This window comes from Chelonoidis abingdonii, chromosome 7 (genome assembly GCF_003597395.2).
Source record: "Chelonoidis abingdonii isolate Lonesome George chromosome 7, CheloAbing_2.0, whole genome shotgun sequence".
Taxonomy (NCBI): Eukaryota; Metazoa; Chordata; order Testudines; family Testudinidae; genus Chelonoidis; species Chelonoidis abingdonii.
Window position 1 is genome coordinate 15,141,602 of NC_133775.1, and position 23,863 is coordinate 15,165,464.

Consider the following 23,863-nt stretch of genomic DNA (forward strand, 5'->3'; position numbering starts at 1 on the left):
CCATCCGGCCCACGGCAAGTATTTCTAAAAATATAGACCTAAGACAGTAGTCTATGGGGGGCAGAGACAGGGGTGGGGACGAGGAGGGAGGTGAGCTGCATGCAAAGGCTGTAATAGAAATTCTGAGGCAAGGAGGAGCCGCCAGCCACTCTAGTGCGTTATGACCTCACAACGGCCGGTGCTGGAGCCCAGCAACGCATGCCTCATCACCGTCCACACATGCTTCCAGTGCTCTAGTGTGGAACAGCCATTAGCGTCCCTGAGCCCCAGGTGCCTACGGTGGTGTTCGGGCTGCAAGGGTTGTAACGTGAAAAACTGCTATCGGACTTAATTTGCAACCTCAGCCATCACACTACAAAAAGTGGATGAGTTGAACTTTTATATTTATCCTTCTTTAAAACAAAACTAAATTAAGTTGTTTTTTACTTGTGTGTGGCCCATGACTGATTTTTAATGTGGGTCAATGGCCCGTGATAGAAAAAAGGTTCCCTATCCCTGATCTAAACCATCATCCTATTTCAGAGTAATTACCTGATTTGCTTCTAAAAACACAGCAACAGCAATTGTTTCTCCATCTATTTAGCTTCCCTCTCCACAAACACATAATTCAGCCCCTTTCATGTCTCTGCTTTCTATAGGCCTTGCTGCCTATCTGCACTCTCTTTCTCTGTTGTACACTAATTCAGTTTTATACAGCATAGGTTTTTAGTAGCAATTTCGTACCCTTAAACTCTCTCTTGCAACCTTTATGTTAGTTTGTCAGAGCAATCATTAAGCTTTGGCACTTTAAGGGTGATGGGTCTATCCAAGCCAGCACTCCTTGAGCTAATTGTGTACAACTGAACATTCTCCAAGCACTGACAGTCCTCATTCAAGCCAAGTGTGAAAGTTTTTAAATTAGCTTTCACAGTTTGATTCACAGGCAGTAAATGTAAAATGGCACAGGATTAATTTTTCCAACCACACAGTGCTACAAAATAGCCCAAAGGCTATTTTAGTTCATTTGCTTTAACTGTTAAGGAAGATTCACAATACGTGGAATGCTCCAACAGAGGCAGAAGCTCTAAGGGAGATTCAAAGCCTAATATTACCCCCATTAATTAAACCACTGTATGTTTGTACAACAGCCTTTGTACTTTGTCACTAGCTGTTAAAGTGGAAGTCACATCTAGGCCACTTCAGACAAGTCATCTAGTTTAGCATTTATGCTTCTTAGAATGTAATTATATTAATAAAGTATCTCACAGCATTATAATTAGAGGCTTGTGGGCATTTTTATTACAATCCACATTTTTAGGGGGTTATAAAATCTGTTAACACTGGCTTTGAGCCGTAAAATTCTCCACATGCTCTGAGCCCAGTAAGGATTTTTATGTTTTTCCTAAATAACATATAGATCTTGTTTTAATTGCAACATATAATCTGATAGGTAAACACACAGACAGATCCAGGGCCTATCTTAGGGGTAGGCCACCCAGGCAATCGCCCAGGGCACCGGGGGTCAAGTGAGTGCCGTGCAGCAGTGCAGAGGTGTACACTGCTAGTGTGGTGTCAGAAACTGCTCCTGGCTGGCAGGGGAGCACTGCGCCGGGGAATGGGACATCTAGATTTCTCCCTGCTTCTTCCTGGCAGAGGAACATGGGGGAGACCCCGAGCAGTGATACACAGATACTGCTCGCCCACCCCCAAAGGGGAATGTGGGGGAGCAAAGGGCGATGTGCTCCCTGCATCCAGGTCACTTTCCCCAGTTATGCTGTGCGGCGAGGCGAGCATCAGGAGCGGCTGCTCTCCTGCCCTCTCCTTAACACAGCCCAGGTGGGGAAAGTGCCCTGATGTCACTCCTCACTCTCCTTGCTCACAGCTTCCTAGGGGTGCACAAAGGAGCAGCACTCGAAGAGGGCAATGAGCAGCAATGCCACCTGCTCCATGCATCCAGATCAGTTTCCCCATGTGGGCGCAAGAGGGGGGTACAGGGGTTATGGACAAAGAGGGCACATTGCAGGGGCTAGGGAGCAGGAGGGGACAGTCGGGGTTAGGGGCAAATGGGGAGGGGGGATGTCTGGGAAGCCCATGAGTGCCAGGGGCAGTGGGAGGCACCCACTGGGGCCAGAGGCGCCAAAACACAAGTTCATCCAGGGCATTAGTTTTCCCTAAGGCCAGCCCTGGACAGACCAAATAAGATATTTGACACGATATAAATTAAAAAGGAAGCTGAGACACTGTATTAACTGTATATATATTTTCCCCTTAAGGAGTAGTGAGAAAGCACTGAAAGTTAGAGCTATATGGTTGAATGACCTTTTCCAAAAGCTGCCTCTAAATACATGGCCAAACTTCTAGGTATGCAAAATTTCACAAGAGAATTCCAACACAAATTGCCATTTATACACATTCAAATAGGATACTTAAGAGCCTGCCATACCTGATTTGCACACACAAATCAGTTTGTAAACAATCAAAAACACTGCTGTGAGAAAGACAGTATGTGCCAAACTTTGGGTGCATAAAATTACGTTTGCAATTTCAGAGGCTAAATAAAAGCTCCATTGAGAATTTGACTGATTCTGCCCAGGTAAATGTTGAAGTGCCAAATGAACCTTAAGCCCTGATCCCGAAACATGGTCCACGTGGAGCAGATTTCACAATCACCGTTTTATGTACCATGTATGCTGTAATAAGTAGGGCCCACGGACTGGATCAAGTTCAGCATTTCCAGCCTCCACTCTGCTTTTGTGGTCTAATATCAGAATTCCATTACAGCTCTGATTCTCGGTCACTGAGATCAATGGAATTGTTGACAGTTACTTCAAAAGGAGAAAGATAATGCCCCTGTTTGAGCACAGCTTTGTGTGCTTCATACTTTAAAAAAAAAAAAAATCACTGAGGGCCCAATCAAAGGCCAAATGACTTCAGCTGGAGCCTTTCGATTGACTTCAGTGGGCTTTGAATCTAGGCCCCCAAGCAAAAGCTCCCTTTAATCAGAATTATTTTTCAATAGTGACAACACGCATCACAGATGGGAATAAACTTCTGTTGATGTGTAAATAGTATTTATAGTAAAGCCTTCAATGTGAATTTATAAAGTTGTTAATTTTTTCACATGTACAGATGGACTAAAGCAGCAAAATTCAGATTCAGATTTCACACACCTTGGGCTGGGAGGTGTCAGAACTAACACATTATAAAAAGAAAAATCTGAATTTTGCACATGGACCTATGTTCACAGCTCGGGACATTACTATCTAGGTTTATCAGTAAGGCACTTTTCTAATATAGACAGTTCTGATTAGAGTCAAGTGTTACCTTAGGTTCACAAAGATCTTCTGCCTTGTGCTGAAAATTACATTTGCTTTATGTAGATCATACATCACTCAGAACCGATTTTTCAAAACAACCCCTTTTTACATTTTTTAGGAAACTGCATTTATGTACTCACTATTTACATTTGCTTATATATTACAAAATAAATATCCACATGCAATATTCAGTGCAATATACTGATATAATGAATTAAACTTTATCACGTTTTCCTAAAGTGAGCTCAATCTTGCAACTGCCTTTGTCCAGGCAGACCCTTATGTTGTGAAAAGCTACAGTGTACTCAACAGCAGTATAGGCATGCCAATGAAGAGACGAATTGCAGGATCAAAGCCTTAATGTATATTATAGCTATAATACCGTACAAAAGCTATGCTAACTAGAACATAATAGTTTTATTAAAGTATTTATTTAAGGGATGTCAAGTGATTTTTTTTTCAAAAAGTTTTAAAGCGTCATTTCTGATAGACAAAATGTTCTTAAATTCTATTAAAACAATTTATTCTCTGATCCCTTGCTGACATTTACATAGATATTTTCAGTAAGACTAAACTAACCATGACACTGATCCTGCAACCTGCTTCAAATGGGCAAACCTGTGCAACCAAATAAACCCTCATTGACTTAGATGAGCTGGAACAGAGAACCAGTCACTCAGAGTTCATGACATGTTTGGAACCTGCCTATTACATGGGAATAGGGCTTAAATTCTCAGAGAATATTTCCTGGGGTCCCCCATCCCACACCCTGCATTTGGGGCTCCAGGCTTCGGCTATGGGGCGGCGGGTCTCAGGGCTTAAGCCCAATGGGGAGAGGCACCAGGACTTGGAGCTTTAGTCCTGTGGGGGAGGCGTGGGCTGCTCCACTCCGGTGGACTCCAGCTCAATTTAAATCTTGCATGGGAACAGTGAAACTGACTCTACACCAAGTGCTGTTAAATGCAGAACTGAGAAAATAGTGGTTTGTTGTTGTTTTGCTTAATGTTTTTTAGTTATTGTAGGTTTAAATCCTAACTACAAGAGGTATACAAATTTCAGGCAAATGGGATTTTTGAAGCCATGTGCCTTTATATACATATGTTTCAGCCCACCTATTTTTTGCCTTGTCACTTTAGTGATATATTTCTTTCAAAATGCAGATTCCTCTCAACATTATCTAGCAAAACTGAAAAGAATTGATCAGTTTAGATGTTAGGATACAGACAGAATACTTGACAGTTAAGCTTGGAAATATTACTGCAAAACATGTATAATTTACATAAATATTTAAAGAAAAGGTCATATCTTTTTGGTCTCTGTACAGTCACTCCGTTGCTAACAGACCTTAGAATCACCAAACAACTCTTAAATTCACATGAGATGTGTCATATGTGCATGAATATTTATACTTACGTGCTCAGCTGTTAGGAAACTTTGAATGTCATCCCACTGTTTGTCAATACTGTAATGTAACTCATCTGTCTGTACAATGAAAGTGTATGTATGTCTTTTTTTTTAAATTAACCTAGAAATCGCATAATAGAAGATATTAACATTTTAAAAACTGTAGATTTCAATGGGACTGAATGGCCAGTGGACAGGTAATGGAATACCGACCCTTTCACCTATCGCTCAACAGTTTCATTCCCCCAAGTTCAGCAGCGACTGGAAGTTGTTACCCCCCAAGCGCTGCTTAATGCCTGAAATGAGTTTGTGGTCTCACTCCCATTCCTAATGAATTAGTGTCCACATCAGAAAATTAACTGGCGATTTTAGAAGAGAGGACAATGTATTAACTGGGCATGGAAAGAAGTTACTCACCTCGCACAATAATAATAGTGCTTTGAGATGCGTGTCCCTATTGGTGCTCCACTGTAGTGTTCCTATGGGTGCTTCACTGCAGGTGACTCCCAAGCAGTGGGCTGTTGCTTTGGAGTCAAATCAGTTACAAATGACAATACTATGGAGCCAAATATGGCATCAGAGGTGGAATCCCCAGTAATGGCATAATGTTCTGCGAAGGTATGGACTGACGCCTAGGTTGCCATTCCACAGATCTCTGAGATAAGGACATTCTTGAGGAAGGCAACAGAAGAGGAAACCACTTTCTTGCAGTGAGTGCAACTACCAGCTGGAGGTGTCATGTTGTAAACCTGATAACATTGTATAATACAGTTCGAGACCCATTTGGAGAGAGTCTCTGGGCTGATATTGCCGAGCCCCTGGATCTCTCCGCAATAGAACGGAAAAGCTTAGATGATTTCCTAAAAGCCTTCATCCTATCCAGGTAAAAGGCCAGGGGTCTCTTAACGTCCAGTGTGTTAAGTATAGTCTCCCTGTTATCACACTGAGGCTTCAGGTAAAAGGTCAGGAGGTGAATCAGTTGTTTTATATGAAAAGGAGAGGTCACCTTGCGGATGAACCTCAGTGGTGGTCTGAGTGTGACCTTGTCCCGAAAGAATATGGTATGGAGAGGATGAGCCATCAGTAGGGCTATTTCCCCTATTTTCCTCAGCCCGTTTACACGTAGGTATCACTGATCCTGGAGTTTGCCATATAGCCTTGGCTGGGTCCAGAAGGGCCTCACTGATAGAGAGGACTATTCTGGAGCACAAGGAAGAGTGTAGGATGTTGGATAGATTGCGATGAGTATCTGCGGTGTGTTTGCTACCCTTTTTGCCAAGCCCTGGAAGAGCCAGAAATCATTGGCTAAGGATGGTGGTGGGGGCATCACTGCCTTGTTTGGAGAGGAGGAAGATATGTTAGTTGTCAGTGCAACTCCTCCACTCTTTTGCTCCATGATTTCCTCTTGTGTGTCAGAGGCTCTGGATGCCATGGCAGAGGGAGAACATCTCACAGGCTCACGATGAGTCCGGCTAGAAGCCTGACAAGTGTAGGTTCAATCCCTCACCCAGGGATCCCAATAGAGCCAATGGGATGGTGGATAGAGCTTGATGGTGGTGCCCATGGCTGGCCATACCATTGTGGTAGCAGAGCAAGTTGAGGATATGTCTGAGGAGCCCGTTGATAACAGGCAACATAGGGAGCATGGAAGAAGTGGTAGGAGATGACCTCCTCTCATTCACTGAGTCACCACTAGAAGGTGGAGATGCATGGCAGGGTACTGAAGAAGTTTCCCGTGTTTGGAGAAAACGTGGTACCAAAGGGGAGACTCTTGTATATCAGATACTCTGAGTTCTCTCAAGTACCAGAACTTCTGTGGTGCCAACCAACCCCGTGCCACTGGCAATATGAAGGGAGACGGGGATTTCACCTGCACCCAACGCTCCGGTGCTGGATAGGTCACAGTTGATGGTGCCTAAGGTACAACGTGTACCAGCAGCATCTTCTTAACACTGTGCTCCCCGGTCCTGTCTTTGCTCACCAATACCATTGGCTCGGTGCCTGTGCCCATAAGGTCTTTAGGTACATCAATGGTACCTGCTGCTCCAGACCCTCATAAGCTATGGTACTGTGCTTGGATTGTCTCGCTATCAGCGGTATGGATGATACCAAGTGTGCTGGTGATCTTTTACAGCTAGCTCAGGGCTAACTCTGGGGACTCTCAGCTCAGTTTTCAGATGTCTTACAAGAAGGGCCTGCAACTTATTTCTTCGAACCATAGTCCCTGGATGCTGACAGCTGTGGTGAAGATTTGGGCTTCCTGGGTGAGTCTTGGTATGGATCCAGGGAAAGCTGAAGAGCTGCCTCCATCAGGATGCCTCAATTTCCTGTCCTTTTCGACACCCGGGTTTAAGTTGCTGACAGAGACCACACTTCTGCAGAATATGGCCTCCCCTGAGGCCATATTCTGAATGCAGTGGGAGTGTTTATCTGCCACAGGGATGGACTCCTTACCAGAGAGGCACTTCTTGATGCCCAGTGAGCCAGCCATGCTGCACTGTGGAAAGAGGTCCCTGACAAAAGGGGGGAAAATACAAGGTTTTTTGTTTTTGTTTTTTGAAGAGAAAATAAGGAAAAAATTACAACTCAGTCTGAAGGGGCTAACTAGCTACTAAAAATGCTAAAAAATAGAGAAAAACTAACGATCACAAAGGGACTGCTAATGGCTCCATCTCTAGCCAGGGGAAGTTTAGAAGGAACTGGGGAGGGTTAGTCTGTGCATGCGGGTTAGCCTCATGGTGGGGTACAAGAGCAGACAGCATATGTGTGGGCCAAATGGACACTGCTACCAAAGTTCTCCAATCAGCAGCGCAAGCGCACCTACAGTGAAGCATCCATAGGGCCACTACTTGAAGAAGAACTGACCTATCCACTTACCTAGACAGACAGGTTCCTGCAAGTCATCATATAAGCACAAAGTTCTGAATTTCAATATGCAGTACTGGATGTATTTTACATAGACTCATAGACTCATAGGTCAGAAGGGACCAATATGATCATCTAGTCTGACCTCCTGCACAAAGCAGGCCACAGAACCCTGCTCATCCACTTCTATAACAACCCCTAACCTACGTCCGAGTTACTGAAGCCCTCAAATTGTGGTTTGAAGACCTCAAGCTGCAGAGAATCCACCAGCAAGTGACCCAAGCCCCATGCTGCAGAGGAAGGTGAAAAACCTCCAGGGCCTCTGCCAATCTGCCCCGGAGGAAAATTCCTGCCCGACCCCAAATATGGCGATCAGCTAAACCCTGAACATGTGGGCAAGACTCACCAGCCAGCACTCAGGAAAGAATTCTCTGCGGTAACTCAGATCCCATCCCATCCACATCCCATCACAGACCATTGAGCAGACTTATCTGCTGATAATCCAAGATCAATTGCCCAAATTAAACTATCCTATCATATCATCCCTTCCATAAACTTATCAAGCTTAGTCTTAAAGCCAGATATGTCTTTTGCCCCCACTACTCCCCTCGGAAGGCTGTTCCAGAACTTCACTCCTCTAATGGTTAGAAACCTTCGTCTAATTTCAAGTCCTAAAACTTCTAATGTCCAGTTGTACATTTGTCCTTGTGTCTACATTAGTACTAAGCTTAAATAATTCCGCTCCCTCCCCCTAATGTTAATCCCCTGATATATTTATATAGAGCAAACATATCCCCCGCAGCCTTCTTTTGGCCAGGCTAAACAAGCCAAGCTCTTTAAGTCTCCTTTCATAAGGCAGGTTTTCCATTCCTCAAATCATCCTAGTAGCCCTCCTGAACCTGTTCCAGTTTGAATTCATCCTTTTTAAACATGGGACCAGAACTGCACACAGTATTCCAGATGAGGTCTCACCAGTGCCTTATATAACGCTACTAACACCTCCTTATCTTTGCTGGAAATACCTCACCTGATGCATCCTAGAACCACATTTGCTTTTTTAACAGCCATATCGCACTGGCGGCTCATAGTCATCCTGCGATCAACCAATACTCCAAGGTCTTCTCCTCCTCTGTTGTTTCCAACTGATGTGTCCCAATGTATATCTAAAATTCTTATTATTAATCCCTAAGTGCATGACCTCGCACTTTTCACTATTAAATTTCATCCTATTACTATTACTCCAGTTTACAAGTCGTCCAGATCTGTATGGTATTCCGGTCCGTCTCTGTGTTAGCATAACCCTACAGCTTTGTGTCATCCGCAAACTTTATTAGCACATTCCCGCTCTTTGTGCCAAGGTCAGTAATAAAAAGGTTAAATAAGATTGGTCCCAGAACCGATCCTTGAGGAACTCCACTAGTAACATCCTTCCAGCCTGACAGTTCATCCTTTAGTACGACTTGTTGGAGTCTCCCCTTTAACCAGTTCCTTATCCACCTTACAATTTTCATATTCATCCCGATCTTTTCCAATTTAATTAACAATTCCCCATGTGGAACCGTGTCAAATGCCTTACTGAAATCGAGGTAAATTAGATCTACTGCATTTTAAATGTGTGCTGCACCAATCCTCCTAAGAGACATCCATTTATTCAGTACATACTCTTCAACATATACTTATTTACGTACTGTGTTTGAGACTTTCAAAGTAGTGTACAGGAGTCAGTTACACATCTTCCATTAAAATTCACTGGTAGAATATGCAGAGCTAAATCGCTTGCACTGCTTTAAAAATTGGGGGTTTGATACAATACATATGGCATGGGATTTTCCAACATGATTACATAATCTGCTGCACAACATGCTTTAGTGCTGTATTCTTAAATGATCATGTGAATTTTGAGGCAATAATTAATTCTGATCTCTGCTATACATTTAAATTATCCATGTATTGATAAAAGGGTGTTTCAATATGATCAAAGACTTCTCTTAAAAGTGTTCACTGTGTCTTTGAAGAAATACATACTCTAAACAAGCACCCCACATGGGTATCACACTCTCTCATTAGGGATAACACCCACAGCTGCAAATATGTGCAATGAATTCATGCACTTTTTAAAAATGTGTAGATATTACATTAGTTGGAAGAAGGCCCTCAGGGCTCCGAAATGTGGAAAGTAATTTATTTATCTTTAATTCACCCAATCTAAAACATTCCCAACACTAAATAATTACATTTCAATATGATGATTAAAATAGCTTTTTTTTTACTCTAAGGGCTTGTCTTCACAACCAGGGCAAGTTGACCTAAGTTACACTACTCCAGCTATGTGAATAATGTAGCTGTAGTCAACGAAGGTCAGGTCGACCTAACACCATGTCTTCACTGCACTGCTTCGAAAGGAGATGCTCTACGGTCAATTCACCTTACTCTTCTCAAGGAGGTGGAATACCCAAGTTGACCAGAGAGTGCTCTGTTGTCAATTTAGCAGGTCTAGGAAGACCTGCTAAATCAACACCTGCTGCATCAATTGCAGCAGCATAGATCTCCCCAGCAGTGAAGACAAGCCCTCAGTCTATCTAGGGAAGTTGTTAGGGCTGTTATCAATGTGTGTGTTTCCTGACAGTGCACCTAAAGTGTATGCTTTAACATTTCTCTCTCAAATGAAATGTGTGTGTTGCCTTTCTTGTGTTATTATGAAGACCAACATTTACTTGCAATAGCACCAACCATGGATAGCGTTATCTGAAGAATAACCAAAGGTGTGTTGAAACTCCAGACCCTCAATAACTTATCTTCAATCACATTACTGGAAAAATGAGCCTGGGAAATTATTCTAATTTATATGATATTGCTCTACTTTGCAAATGTGACATTCATCTTCAATCCTTATCTAAGATTCTCTGACTAGTAATGTAACTTCTCAGATTAGCTACTGAAACTGTATAGTATCAGCACAACATGGATTATTCATTGGGGAATGCTATTCACATTGAATAAGATGGTCGGTGCTATTGGAAGTAAAGAAAGGACCAAATGACCTATTTTGCATTTGAAAGTCAGTACAAGGCAGATAAGAAGGAACAAGCATTTATATACTGTGCATAGCCATAAATATTGTCCAAACCATATAAACTATATTTGTTTTATGCAGTCTCATCATTTTCGTGTTCTCCTCATCTGTTTGTTGAATCCAACTATTGTCTCTCATCTTAGACTGTAAGGTCTTTAGGGCAGGGACATCTCTTTGTAATGTAATTATGCAGATCCAACCAAGAAAGGGGCCCTGATCCGTGACAGAAGTCCACAGGCACTACCAGATACAAATAATAATGGATTACTATTAATAGTCAGACATATCCTCACGCCCACAATTAGATCCATTAAAGAGGATCTTCAGCAAAGATACAGGAAGCTCACTAATAAGCTCACTGCCTGAAGAGGAGTAGAGTGGTCAGAGAAGCCTGCAATTCCTACTCAATCAAGTGCAACTCAAATAGCGCTTTATGCCAACTGGAAAAGGGCTGGATCTTTAGCTGGAGTACATAAACTGGCAAAGCTCCATTGACTTCAGTGGAGCTATGGTGAGTTACACCAGCTGAAGATCTGTCCCATGGTGTATAATTCCTTCATTCACTCTGTTAAATCATATTTGTCAGCAATTATATAGCTCCAATGTGTGCATAAAGCTATTCTGCACGTTTTGATTACCAGGACATCCACGCCAACACAGTGAAATAGAAAGATATGAAGTAATTCAACTGTTAAAAAAAAGTTATGCATTTGATGTGTATGCTTGATCTCTGGCTAAATAAAAATAGTAGCCAGTCATGCTTCTACCAAAACACTATCTAAAGTTCTAGTGTTTGAATAAACTAGCTGCTGTTCTACAAAATTCATCCTAGGCAATATTTCTTCTCAGTTTTATACTGGAACAAGATAATTCAAAATAAAACTCAATATGTTAAGCAGTAAAGATAGAATATGTTGAGCTTCAGAAAAGTTTATTTTTCCTTCCCTGAAATACAGCACTACTTCTGTGTGTACACTAGCCGCAGCACTGGTTTATTTCAGTGCTCTGTAAAAATTGCCAGTTTTGGGAGAAAAATCTTCAACTCTGCTTTGTGTTCCTCCTCACACAGAGTCAGTGAGAGCATCAGCACTTCTGAGATAACCCACAAAAAGCAGCAGTGCAAATCCTGCAAACTCCTACTAGATGTTCTGTTTGCTGGTTTGTTATTACCAGTTGCAGCAACACCTTTTTATGAATATCAATTTACTCACTGCACAGAGTTTAGAAAGCACAACTTAAAAGCAAAGGCAGCCTTAACATTATCTTCTATGCTAAGAAACTGCCTCCTTTCTCTCTAATACATTTTTTCTTACTGTGGTTCATCTTAAAAATGAATCATCATAAATTTAAAAATATGTTCCTGCAAATCTCTGGTCGACTCTGTAGTGAGAATTCATTTATTATGAGACCACATGATGCAGAGCTCTGCCTTTTATCTGAACATGACATATTTTCACTTTGTTTTGATTCCACATTTGAAAATTGGTCCCATCAATTCTTCACTAGACCCAAAACTTTACTGATTTGTTCACTGAAACATTAAATGTCAACTAGAAGCAATGCAGACAAATAAAATCATTTGCCAGTTTAATGTCTGGAGTTTCTTGTATAAGGAAAGATTAGTACAGTTTTAGGAGTGATGAGAATCCACATCTGAGATCAAAATCAATTAGCTTTAATCCTTTTGATCCTTAGCTCAAGCTGAAAGTCAAAAGACTTCCTACGCTGGCTAATTTTTTAGATGTAATTTTGAAAATTGTTTACTTTTTTGATTTTGAAAAGGCATTACGTCCTTCATGCATTGGCCAGACTCAGTTTATGCATTGATTGTGATCAGTGATTTTCTGCATCAGTTGCTAGTGAGGGAAAAACAGGCCGTATACTTACGTTCCCCATAATGCATCATTTTCTCTCTAAACAGTGGCAGCAAACAGGGACATCCAATACTGTATTACTTTCTTCTCTCATTCATGACGATGTCACACCCAGGCACTGTGATTCTGAAAAAGAAGCATTTCCCAGGTTCTAAGGATAGAGGTACCCCAACCAATCCATCATGCTTTGTGTGCTAATGATAAACTCACGCATAAGAGGCACCATAAGCAGTGAGAGGCAGCAGGCATGAAAAGAAGTGAATCAACTGTCAACGGTTGTGATCTGAAGGACTGCAAGGCTGTGATTAGAATTTTCAATCAGGGCTTCCACAATTCATCATGTTACCAAGGAAAGAACGTTTTTATAGGCATGTTCCTTCATCGGTCCTTTCTGCTATTAGCATAGCAAGTTCTAGGGCACCCACACAAAAAAAAATGTATCAGATCTTGCTGCCTTACAGTTAAAAGCATGTATATTTGAATCTTTAGGGAGAAGAGAGTAAAAGACATTCCAGAGCAGTGTAACGATCATTTCTTGTTTGCATACACAACACTGAAATAAGATGCTCTATACACAGAACAGCATTTCAGCTGAAATAAAGCAAAATACATGCCCCCCCCCACATCTTTCTGCTGCAGTCATGCTTCTAGACAGCTATGTTGAAAGTACCTCAGAATGTTTGACCTGGCTGCCATTGGGGGATATCAAGAAGAATACAATCTAACAGAAATCCTTATTCAGAACTTGTTTACATGCTCTACGCAACTCTGAGAATTGCAAGGATAGAGTTCTTCACAAAGAAAGCACACTCATAGCCTAACTACACAAAACTGCTTTCAGTACCCAATGTAGTGAGACCAAAGCCGTATTTCTCAAAATAAAAAAAGGGCTGCCATGCTGATTTAGAGTGTGTGTATGTAAATTCACAGTAACCATTGGTAGGGTCTAATTTTGAGTCAGTGCATGGAGTACTAATGCAAACTATGTTCCACTTAGAGAAGAGAAGGATGATCTTGTGATTTAAAAGGTCTGGATTGAATTTCCAGCTACCTCTATGACCTTGGGCAAATCATTTAATCTCTTGGTGCCTCAGTTCTCCATCTGTAAAATGGAACAGTATTTCCCTACTGCAAACAAGAGTTGTAAGAATAAATTCATTAATCTGGGAAGCATTCCAATACTGTGATGATGGAGATCAATGGAAGACCATAATCCTGTGATAAGATCTGAGCTGACCGATGCTTGTGTGCCCATGGAGTCCTGCTGACTTCAGCAGGATGCCATGTAGTATAGGGATCTGTCTGAGTGGATCTCACTGCAGAGTCAGTGTCTAAAACTCAAAATAGGTACGGAGATAACCAAAGATCAGCCATTTACTAATGCATGCAAATAAAGTATTACCAGTAATTTAAGCTGAAATTTTCACCTTAAATCACAAACATACATTAAAACACTCTATGCATGTATATAATTAATGTCTTTAAGGTCTTCCCCTCTTTTGGAAACGTGAAAATAGGCATTTTTTCAAGTTCCAAGTTAGAAACAATTAATAAAATAAAGCTATTTATTTCAAATAACTAACTGGAATCAATTTAATCTTAAAATGGAGGCAAAGTATCATTTTACTAGACAACATCTAACTGAAAAATATTGCAACAATATTCACACAGCAAACTGATGCAAATGAATTAAAAAGCATATATAAATTAAGGAGAAACTTAACCACTTGGATATGATTGCTGCTTGTCTCCAAACCCCAACAAATATGTTTTTGGTAATATTTATTTCAGCTTGTGGTCAGCAGATACTCTTTAAATTGTTACCTGGGCATGTCTGCGTCTTGGTTTGATTTTTGGCTGTGTTAATTTCTTATGAAACAGTAATTTATGAAAGCACAAATTTTTATAGGTAGATGTTTCAGAATTATTAACTATTAAAAAGCCTTTTAATGTGCTAACATGTAAATTTTTTTTAAACTGATTATCATGTTAAAACTAGAATGTCTTAATAGTTTTTCCATTAAGGAAGAAATCAGCAGATAATCTGCAGTATCTGGTCTTGGTCCTGCAATGACTCAATGTGGACACACCACACTTTTGCCCACACTGAGTCCTACTGTAAGTGACACAGGAAGCTCCAGTTGGGCACAGGAGATCCACAGAGCTCATTACAGGACTGAGGTCTTAGAAGGGAGGGTAGGGGGGGAAACAGCTATAATAGGATATGCTGGACACCTAGAAAGAAGAATTGTTTCATCAGCCTATCTCTCTGACATCTCTCTGTGGATGTCTGGCCACCTGCTCAAGCTCAGTATGGCTAAATTAGAGCTCCTAATCTTTACTCTAAGCCTTTCCCTGCCACCTCCTTTCTTGATCGCTGTGGACAACCCCACCATCCTGCCTGACACTCGGGCCTGTAACCTGGGTGTAGCTTTGACTTGGTCTTTTCTCTAGGTACTTACATGCAGGCTGTCGAAATCTTGCAGATTGTTTTTGCTCATTATCTTTAAAACACAGCCTTTCCAATCCATCCTCATTGCTAAAGCTCTCATCCAGGCTCTCATCTCACATCTCGAGTATTGCAACATCCTCTGGCCTTGGCAACTGCAATCTTGCCACACTCAAATCCATTCAGAATGCTGCTGCAAAGAACACTGTCCTAGCCAGTTGCTTTGACCATCTCACTCCCTCTCTTTGAATCCCTCCTCTGCCCTTCCTTCTCTACTGGTCAAGCATAAGATGCTTGTCTTCACTTTCAAGGCCTTTCATGGCCTACGGCAACCCTACACCTATCATTCACTATCGAAATGTCAATTCTATCTCCCACTGGCCAATGATGCCAGCTCACTTGTGAAATATTTGAGAAAGCATCCTCACACTGTATAAGCATCCACAAAGCTACCTCATTATCATCCTTTAAATCCCTCCTCAAACCTTTCCTTTGCCATAATGCCTACAAAAAACGTGACAGTGGTTAAGCCACTGGTGTGCTGAGATTACTGCCTAGCATACTGACCAATGCTGTCTCATTGCTTCCTTGTTCTCCTCCATCTGTCTGTACCCATCTGTCGTCTCTTATCTTACATGAGATTTTAAGCTTTCTGGGGCAAGGATTTTTGTTCGGTCTTTGTGCTGCACCTAGCACAATGTAGTTCTGATCCATGACTGGGGTTCCTAAGTGCTACAAAAATACAAACAAACAAATAAACAAATATTTGTTTGCGACACATCTGCATTCTAATACCAGCAACTAAAACCTTGCAGACATGTTCAAGACATTGTTAAGAATCATGGCAACCTGATTTCATCCTACAAATCTCAAATCTAATCTCCATTCCAGAGATGATAAAAAAAATGGAAAATGGCCTAAAAATTGAATCTCTAGTTCCATTCATAAAACAACTCTTGTAGATAAAACACACTATACATACAACAAATCCTCTCTTTTCAGTAATCCTTACTCGTAATTTTCTAGGGACCTATTTTTACTTTTCCCTTGGTATTCATATCTCTCAGCATTTGCCAACTGCTGCAGATCATTTCACCCAGTGAGCGGCTGCATATTCCGCTGTTTATTCAGGGAAGATAGCATTAAAATATGTGGGTGTGAACGCGCATGAAAGAGGGGTTTTGGACTTCAACACATTTTAACATAGGTTCCAGTACAGATCACATGTAAAACACTTAGAGGTTCATTTTTAGCCATTACTCCTGAGGGAATTCTGCACTAAAAAATAAAAATTATGCACACTGTATTGCAAAATTCTGCAAATTTTATGTGTCAATAAATAAATGTGGCTGCAGCATGGCAACTGGGAGCACAGGGGGGCCTAATCTAATTTGAGAAGGATCTATTTGCTTCCTGAAGACTTCATGCCACTTTCAGGAGCCATTTAGAATTGTGAAAATAAATAAATAATTCTCACCACTGGAGAAACTGCATGTGAAGTTACAGTTTCGTACAAATATCACATAATCATCAGTGTCCACTGTTTTCAGTGCGTGGGGGGAGGAGAGGCAGTTCCCACAGGTAAAAAACTGATAAAGACAAAAAAAATTGGCTATTTTTATTAAATGGACAGAGTTAACCCTCAAAAGAATTAGGAGAAATGCAGTTTTATCCCTTGTGAAATCTCCTGATGTTGGCAGTGAAAACCAGTATTTACTGCCTGACTCTCCCAAAAAAATGTCACAGATAAATATTAGGCATGCAAATGAATACTTATGAAGTGGTCACATAGAACTGTGCCAGTGGTTTCTCTATGATTTGTACTTTAGCTAAGAACCACACTGCTATCATTTCCAAATACACTTAACATGAAGAGATTCAGGCCTCCTGTTCTGGCACGTAAGTAAGATTGTGACCCATTTGTCTGGCAGCCAATATTCCAATTTACATGTACTAGAAAGCAACATATAAGGGTCCTGTTTATGATTAAAATATTTCAAGCCATACGTACAATACAGCCTGCTGATAACGAACTTGCAATGCCTTTCCTCTGAATTTTTGTATACTTCATATGCAGTCCTTTTGCAGTCAAGCCTTTTAACAAAAATTATTCTCACCTTATTCTTTGTCTAACCTTAACAGAACCCTGATATCATTAAGTTTCAGAATGACTATACACTATTTGGATAGTAATCCGTTTTCGAGTATGTTATCCTTCTCAAAAACAATTTCGATTTGCATCTATGACCATTACAGCTAATGACTGAGCTGTGCATCATAGTTACAAAAACAGCTAACTTCTTTTCCCCTTATGTTCCTGTCCCCTTGAGTTCCTTAAAACAAATAAATCAGTATGTTGACTGATTTAAGTACCTGTCAGTCATTTTACTCTCTCTTTTCCCCCTCAGGCCAGCCTCCATAATCTCAGGTGATGCAGAGCGGTGATTAAATTTTAACAATATATAGCACCCAGAGTGACAAGCTAAGTGAACGGTTATAAACAAAAAACATCATAAAATAGGTTATTTGCCTCTGCGTACATTTTTGCAGAGCCAGTCAAGATATTTGTGCTTTTTACTAATGCAATACCATTAGTACTTAATGGTAGAAAGCACAGGAGAGCAATATACAGCTTACAAATACGAAAATCTTAACAATACAGGTTTATCTTCCTCATGAATTAGCTATGCAGTTTGTTCTATTATATAAGACCCATTGTTTCCACATTTGCAAATTACTTCCTGGATCTATTAACTATAAAGGGAGAAATGCATTTTTCTGGCTTATTCTCTGGAACAAGTAGAATAAATCTGTCTAAACTGGTGAGTGTAAACCAGTAACAAGACCAAGATATTTCCAGAACATAATCAAGTCCCTAAAAAAATACAAAAGAACAGTTGAAGAACAGGGGGGAGATTTAAGTGCATTGATAATACAATTTGAATGTATGTGAGGAATTAATAAAGATCTGGGAAGATTTTTCTAGACTTACTCCAGACCTCTCCAGGTATGAATATTCTGTAATGTTCAGTAGGACATAAAGAACAACCTAAGGATACCACAAGGCTTGTACATAAAATTCTAGGAACTACAAACCTTCTTTGTAACTTAGCTACCCCGAAGCACAGATTTCTCTCAAAGCCCTAGCACCTCGACTCCTTGCCCACTGCAAAAACATAACTCCCTACTCATCTGGCTTTGTGGTTGCATATCACAGGGTCTAACAATGTCTGATAAACACCAGAACTAGGTTTTATTTACTTGTATCCACCCTCCCCAATCTGTCTTTCTTAGGGAACGTTGTTCATACTAAAACAAAGTCTATGAGTTAAAAATGTCTTATAGTCTGGAGGATCATGAGAAAAAAAAATGGGAGTCCCTCTTATATGCCATTAATGCTGAGAATTGAGGACAACACTTGATATTGCTAGTAAATAGCAGACACTATTCCCATTATGTTCTCATTAATAATTCACCACCTGCTATGAAAACCTTTGGTAAATCATGTTTAAATTACTGCACGATAGATATTTAAGTAACATTAAGATTTTGACACAAACAACAAAAGCAAGGAAATTAAGTCTGACATTTCAGCTTTATCTCATCTCGTTGCTGCCTAAGCATTGTAGCCACATGCATGGCAGGCAAAGCCCATGGCCTTTATTCACTTAAAGTTCTTGATGTGGAAACCAATCCAGTTTTAACAAGAGCTCCCACCTGTCAGGCTGGATTAGATTTTATGTCTCCTCCATCTCACCTCAGGTCCTCTCCACATCACTGAGCCCTGACTCTGGAGAAAATTACACGGGTGAAATTCTGTCCCACTGTTTTCAGGGTGCTTCAGACTCCCACAAAATCAATGAGAGTATATCCACTGACTTCAGTGATCTCTGGATCAGGTTCTTTGCATTTTATATGAAAAAGACCACCCCATTTTCATTATAATGGCTCCTTGTTGAAAAGCTGATATAATGTCTTCCTCAGCCCCTTAGGCTCCTCACTGGCATCCTGATCCACTGCACTCCTTTTTCAAGTCTAAATCACTCACTGGATTTTTTTACCATCTGGAGTAAAGGCCTACCCAACAGAGTCCTAAGCAGGCACCTTCTAATGAAAAGTCTTCTATGCTCCTTGCATATTCTTCAGTTTCTTAAGCCACTGACCAAACCACTCAGGAGCACAGCATCCCTGAGCTACACATCCTTGGCTTTCTGCTCTGTGGAGTTATTGATCCCTACAAAAGCACGCAGAATGGCAAAAGGAGAAACTGTGACAGCAAAATGGTGGAGTTATGCTGTATCTGAAAAACAGGGAAATTACACAGCAGTATAGACGGGTGCATAATTGCATAGGTCTGAGGCCTTGCTTGTAGAATTGTGTTCTGTTCTCAGTGTGCTCGTGTTCCCGTGTATGTAGAGCTCCCATGAAAGCTAAGTGAAACTATGTGTGTATCTATATCAAGAGTAAAACTTATCCCTCTGATCTAAAATCAGCCTTGAATTACCTCAGATTGCTCATTACTTGAAGGTATTGTTTGTGTGAGAAGAGATGGGAGAAAAGGGAAAAAAGGGAAAGGAGGAAAAGGAAAAAAAGAAAAGAAAAGAACTATAAACAAAAAATTATATTTAGAGCCCTACCAAATTCAGGGACCATTTTGGTCAATGTCATGGTCATAGGATTTTTAAAATCACAATTTTCATGATTTCAGTTATATAAATCTGAAATTTCATGGTGTTGTAATTGTAGCGGTCCTGACCCAAAAAGGAGTGGTGGGGGGTTGCAATGCTATTGTAGGTGGGAGTTGTGGTACTGCTACCCTAAATCCTGCGCTCCTGCTGGTGGCGGTGCTACCTTCAGAGATGGGCAGCTGGAGAGCGGCAGCTGTCGGCCAGAAGCCCAGCTCTGAAGGCAGAGCTGCCAGCAGCAGTGCAGAAGTAAGAATGGCCTGGTATGGTATTGTCACCCTTACTTCTGTGCTGCTTCCTGCAGAGCTGGATTCTCAGTCAGCAGCTGCCACCCAGCTCTGCAAGCAGCTGTGCACAAGTAAAGGCAGAAATACTGCAACCCCCCTAAAGTAACCTTGCAACCCCCCTGCAACTCCCTTTTGGGTCAGGACCCCAAATTTGAGATAGGCTGGTCTCCCCTGTGAAATCTGTATAGTATAGGGTAAAAGCACATAAAAGACCAGATTTCACAGGGGGAGTCCAGATTTCACAGTCCGTGACGCATTTTTAATGGCTGTGAATTTGGCAGGGCCCTAACTATAAGAAAAACAACACAAACAAGCCATTATAAGACATGTCTACACTGCAGAAAAACAAAAACAAAAAAACACCCCAAGGCGGCAAGTCTCAGAGCCCAGGTCCATGGACTCAAGCTGGGAGCACAGGGCTAAAAAATAGCCACACACTCCCATGTGGGCTACAGCCTGAACTCTAACATGCTCCCCCCATCACTGGGTTTCAGAGCCTGGACTCCAGCCTCAGCCTGAATGTCTTTACTCCTATTTTTTTTTTTTTGCCTTGTTGCATAAGCCCAGCAAGCCCAAGTCAGCTGACCCAGGCTCTGAGACTTGCCAATGCAGTGGGTTTTTTGTTTGTTTGTTTTGCAGTGCAGATGTACTGTAGTGTGCAGTGCAGATGTACTGTAATGTGCAGATGTACATTGAAAGTCATTGGGACTTAGGCTCCTAAGCTACACAGCCATTTTTGAAAATTGTATCCAGGAAGTATAAATTAAAAACCTGTTCAGGATTTTAAAAAGACATAAAATTGTGTCCCCATACATGGTGCTCTTATTCATCTGTTTTCATTCAGTGCACACAGAACTCACCTCTAACTATGCAGAAGTGGGGAGCAGCACCCCTGAGATACAATCCACCCTGTGCTCAGGTCCCTACAGAGGGACTCCACACACTCCACTCTCAGTACTCTCCACGCAGGCCATCAACCATGTGTGAGGGGCAGGTCTTTCTTGAGGTCTGCAACGGAAATCAGTGGGAGTAGGGTGTACTTATCAGAAAGCAGAATTTGGCTCTTAACGTAAAAACAAGTAATAAAAAGAACTTTCAAACTGTTGAAAAAACTCCCTGAAATCCTTGATCTTAGGGTAAGACCTTTTGTTGACAAGTTTCAGAGCAATTTTCATGGTTGAGTTACCAATGTCTTTTTAATGAAAACAGAACACTGCTTAGATCACCACCACTACTAGGTAATTCACATTAAATAAATCACATATTAAAATGTGTGTATATGTCTATGTATATAAATGAGGCTAGTACTGCTGCCTATTATTAAGGTTGACTGACACGTCCCATTATAAGACCCTGTTTTAAATTGCTTATCGCTTTACAGACTAAAAGTTTGGGATGAATTTTTAAATGCAGGGTGTCCATCTCAGGCTAAAATTATTTTATCTATTTATCTCTTTGTTTTTGAACAGCTCTAGTACCAGAGGTCTGCATTATAGATTTTAAAGTTCCAACCCTGTTCTTGACCCATAAAGGGGTCAATATGACACCACATGATGGAATGTCTGGTTTTTTAGTTTGCTTTTAAAAACTTAGGGAATTGCACATAAAAACTATGTTGAAATACATTATTAAGATTGAAAAGTCAAGTACTGAAAAGTTAAGAATTGCCAGACCCCTTATGTGCATGTATTAAGATACAGTCTCTGATTACATGATTATTATACTATTTTTTTTCTGCAAAGGACAACCCTCTATTAATTTCACATTTTCTGATTACAACTGTTCAGAGCCTGGTGCTGGAGAAGCTTCAATTGGAGAAAAGTCCACAGGAAAAAGTGTTAGGTAATCCTGAGATAGCGCCATGCTCTACCACCCAAGGATGACTTCATTCTGAATCTTCTCCACACACTATTTGATTGGAAGATTTTTTCCTAGGGGTCAGAACTTAGCCTCAGAGACAGATGCACTTTTCTTACCTGTCTCATTTTAATTCGTATTATAGGTCAGCTTTAATATTATGGTTTATTAAGATTTAATTCCACAATCAAGGATGGGAGGGACCCAAATGCATAAGCAAAAACCTATGAAGGTCCACAGCAAACCACCTGGTGGCCTGCTACTTTTCCTAAGAGTCTCATCCAAAGCTTGCTGCTCTCACACAAGACACATGAAATCACACAGGTCGCATATAAGAAAATGGATGGCTTACAGCTTGTCTGTTACAGCTATCCCCCTATTCCATTTTGTTTCTTACAGCTGTCCCCATACTCCATTTTGTTTTTGTTCTCCTGTGGCCTCCCCTCCCTGGCTGTTAAGTTGTTTAGCCAGGGCCCACTGCCCTTTTCAAAGGAGAGGCCCTTAAGTTGTATACCCGAAAGCCATTGCCTTCTCAACAGGGATGCCACTTTGATGCTACGAGTGGGACCACTGCCACTGCAAATGGGTTACCGCCTGTTATCTCACTTGTTAACCTGGCCTCCGGGCCTACGGGTCAGACATGTCCAGACCTGCCAAGCTGTACGCGTCTTTTCACAGGTCCCGATAGCATCCAGAGTCAATAAGGCCTCCACTGTGCTTTTGAGTCACACTAGCTCGCACCACAGGACCATGCCCAACACATGCTTATCTTCGTGAATCATCGTTCTTTTTTCTTTTCTCCCTCCTTACCCCCGCCTCTTGAGGCCCAATCAGAAAGTAGGTGGAAGACTGCTAATTGCCCTTAACAAACCAGACATTTCTGACCGCAAGCCCACCCAGAAAGGTTACCTGCATGCTGCCATGGCTTTCTGAATAGCCAGGGTTTACTGGGGGCTCCTTCTCTCCGCTCCGCATCCGTTTTATTTTTGAGTGTCACCCCCGTTTTTCAAACTCCCCCCTCCACGAGAACCCGAAATGGCCCTGCCTGAAGAGAATCTCCTGATAATTCGAGACCCCGTACTTAAGCCTATCTGATGCATACTTGCTGGCCTTTCTACCTCTCTGCTGCCTTTCCTTTGGGCTTGGTAAGAATCACTCTGACTGAACAATCCTTAATATCACTTTATATTTTATTATTTTCAAGCCTGCCTGGTTCTGTTCTTTCGCCAGCCCCCAAACGTTAAGCTAAACCTTCCGGTCGATGCCTAAAACCCTCTCCTAAGACTTCTCCGCAGCCACTCTTGCTGCATCAAAAAATAACGATGCTGTTAGCCAGCCCTGCTTAAGTTCTGCTCTGGGGCTTTGCTCGGGGACTACTGCTTCGAGCTGATATCCCACATGACCTCGCAAGCCCAACCATACTCCATTGGATGGCACTTAAAAGCTAGAATCCTGGGCATATATCCACTACTGCCCGCATGCACTGCTCACCCACTAACCCATTCCAGGCGCACCTATTAGAATTACGGATTTACTATAGTCTAGATAAGCTATATATATGATATAGATGTAAAGTTAGGTTTAGCAGAATCTCGTTCTAGATATTGTGTTCCTGTAAATTAGGTTTAAGAGAAATTGGTTGCACTCTGTGTTCTGTTACTGCTGCTAATCCTTGTCCAGTAGTCTTCGGTTAAGTTGAGAATCAATCAAGATAAGATTTATGCTGTGTTCTTGTATAGGTTGCTGGTTAAGTCTGATCTTCCTGCGCCCCCTCCCCCGAGCGTCTCCCAGCACCACCATAACCGCGGCAGACTCTCTCTGGCTGTCTCAACAACTGCCAGTCTCCTGCCCTCCTTTGTCTCCTGAAAGTTTGAATCCTCCATGTCCCTACTCAACCTGCTCCCTCTTCCCCCATCCCCAACCCCTCATTCCTATCACCATGCTTTCTCTCTCATCTCTCTCCTTTTTTAAATCCCTTGCCACCCGCATCTCTAATTGCCCCTAACAACTCAATTGTAGTACCTCGAAGTCTAGCATACAAACACCCCATCCGTTACCCTTTTTGTCTCTAAC

General features: G+C 41.5%; 1 protein-coding gene across 4 annotated transcripts in view; it reads right to left on the minus strand.

Annotated features, from left to right (window-relative positions):
* The window catches only part of DAB1 (DAB adaptor protein 1), a 728,182-nt gene that overhangs the window by 207,853 nt on the left and 496,466 nt on the right, over positions 1-23,863 (minus strand). For 3 of the 4 annotated variants that reach the window (XM_032803133.2, XM_032803132.2, XM_032803128.2), the window contains exon 3: positions 12,526-12,638. The exons of the other annotated variant lie outside the window; for it this stretch is intronic. The gene's annotated coding sequence lies outside the window, so the exon portion shown is untranslated. The remainder of the gene's footprint in view (positions 1-12,525; positions 12,639-23,863) is intronic. 4 annotated transcript variants of the gene reach the window in all.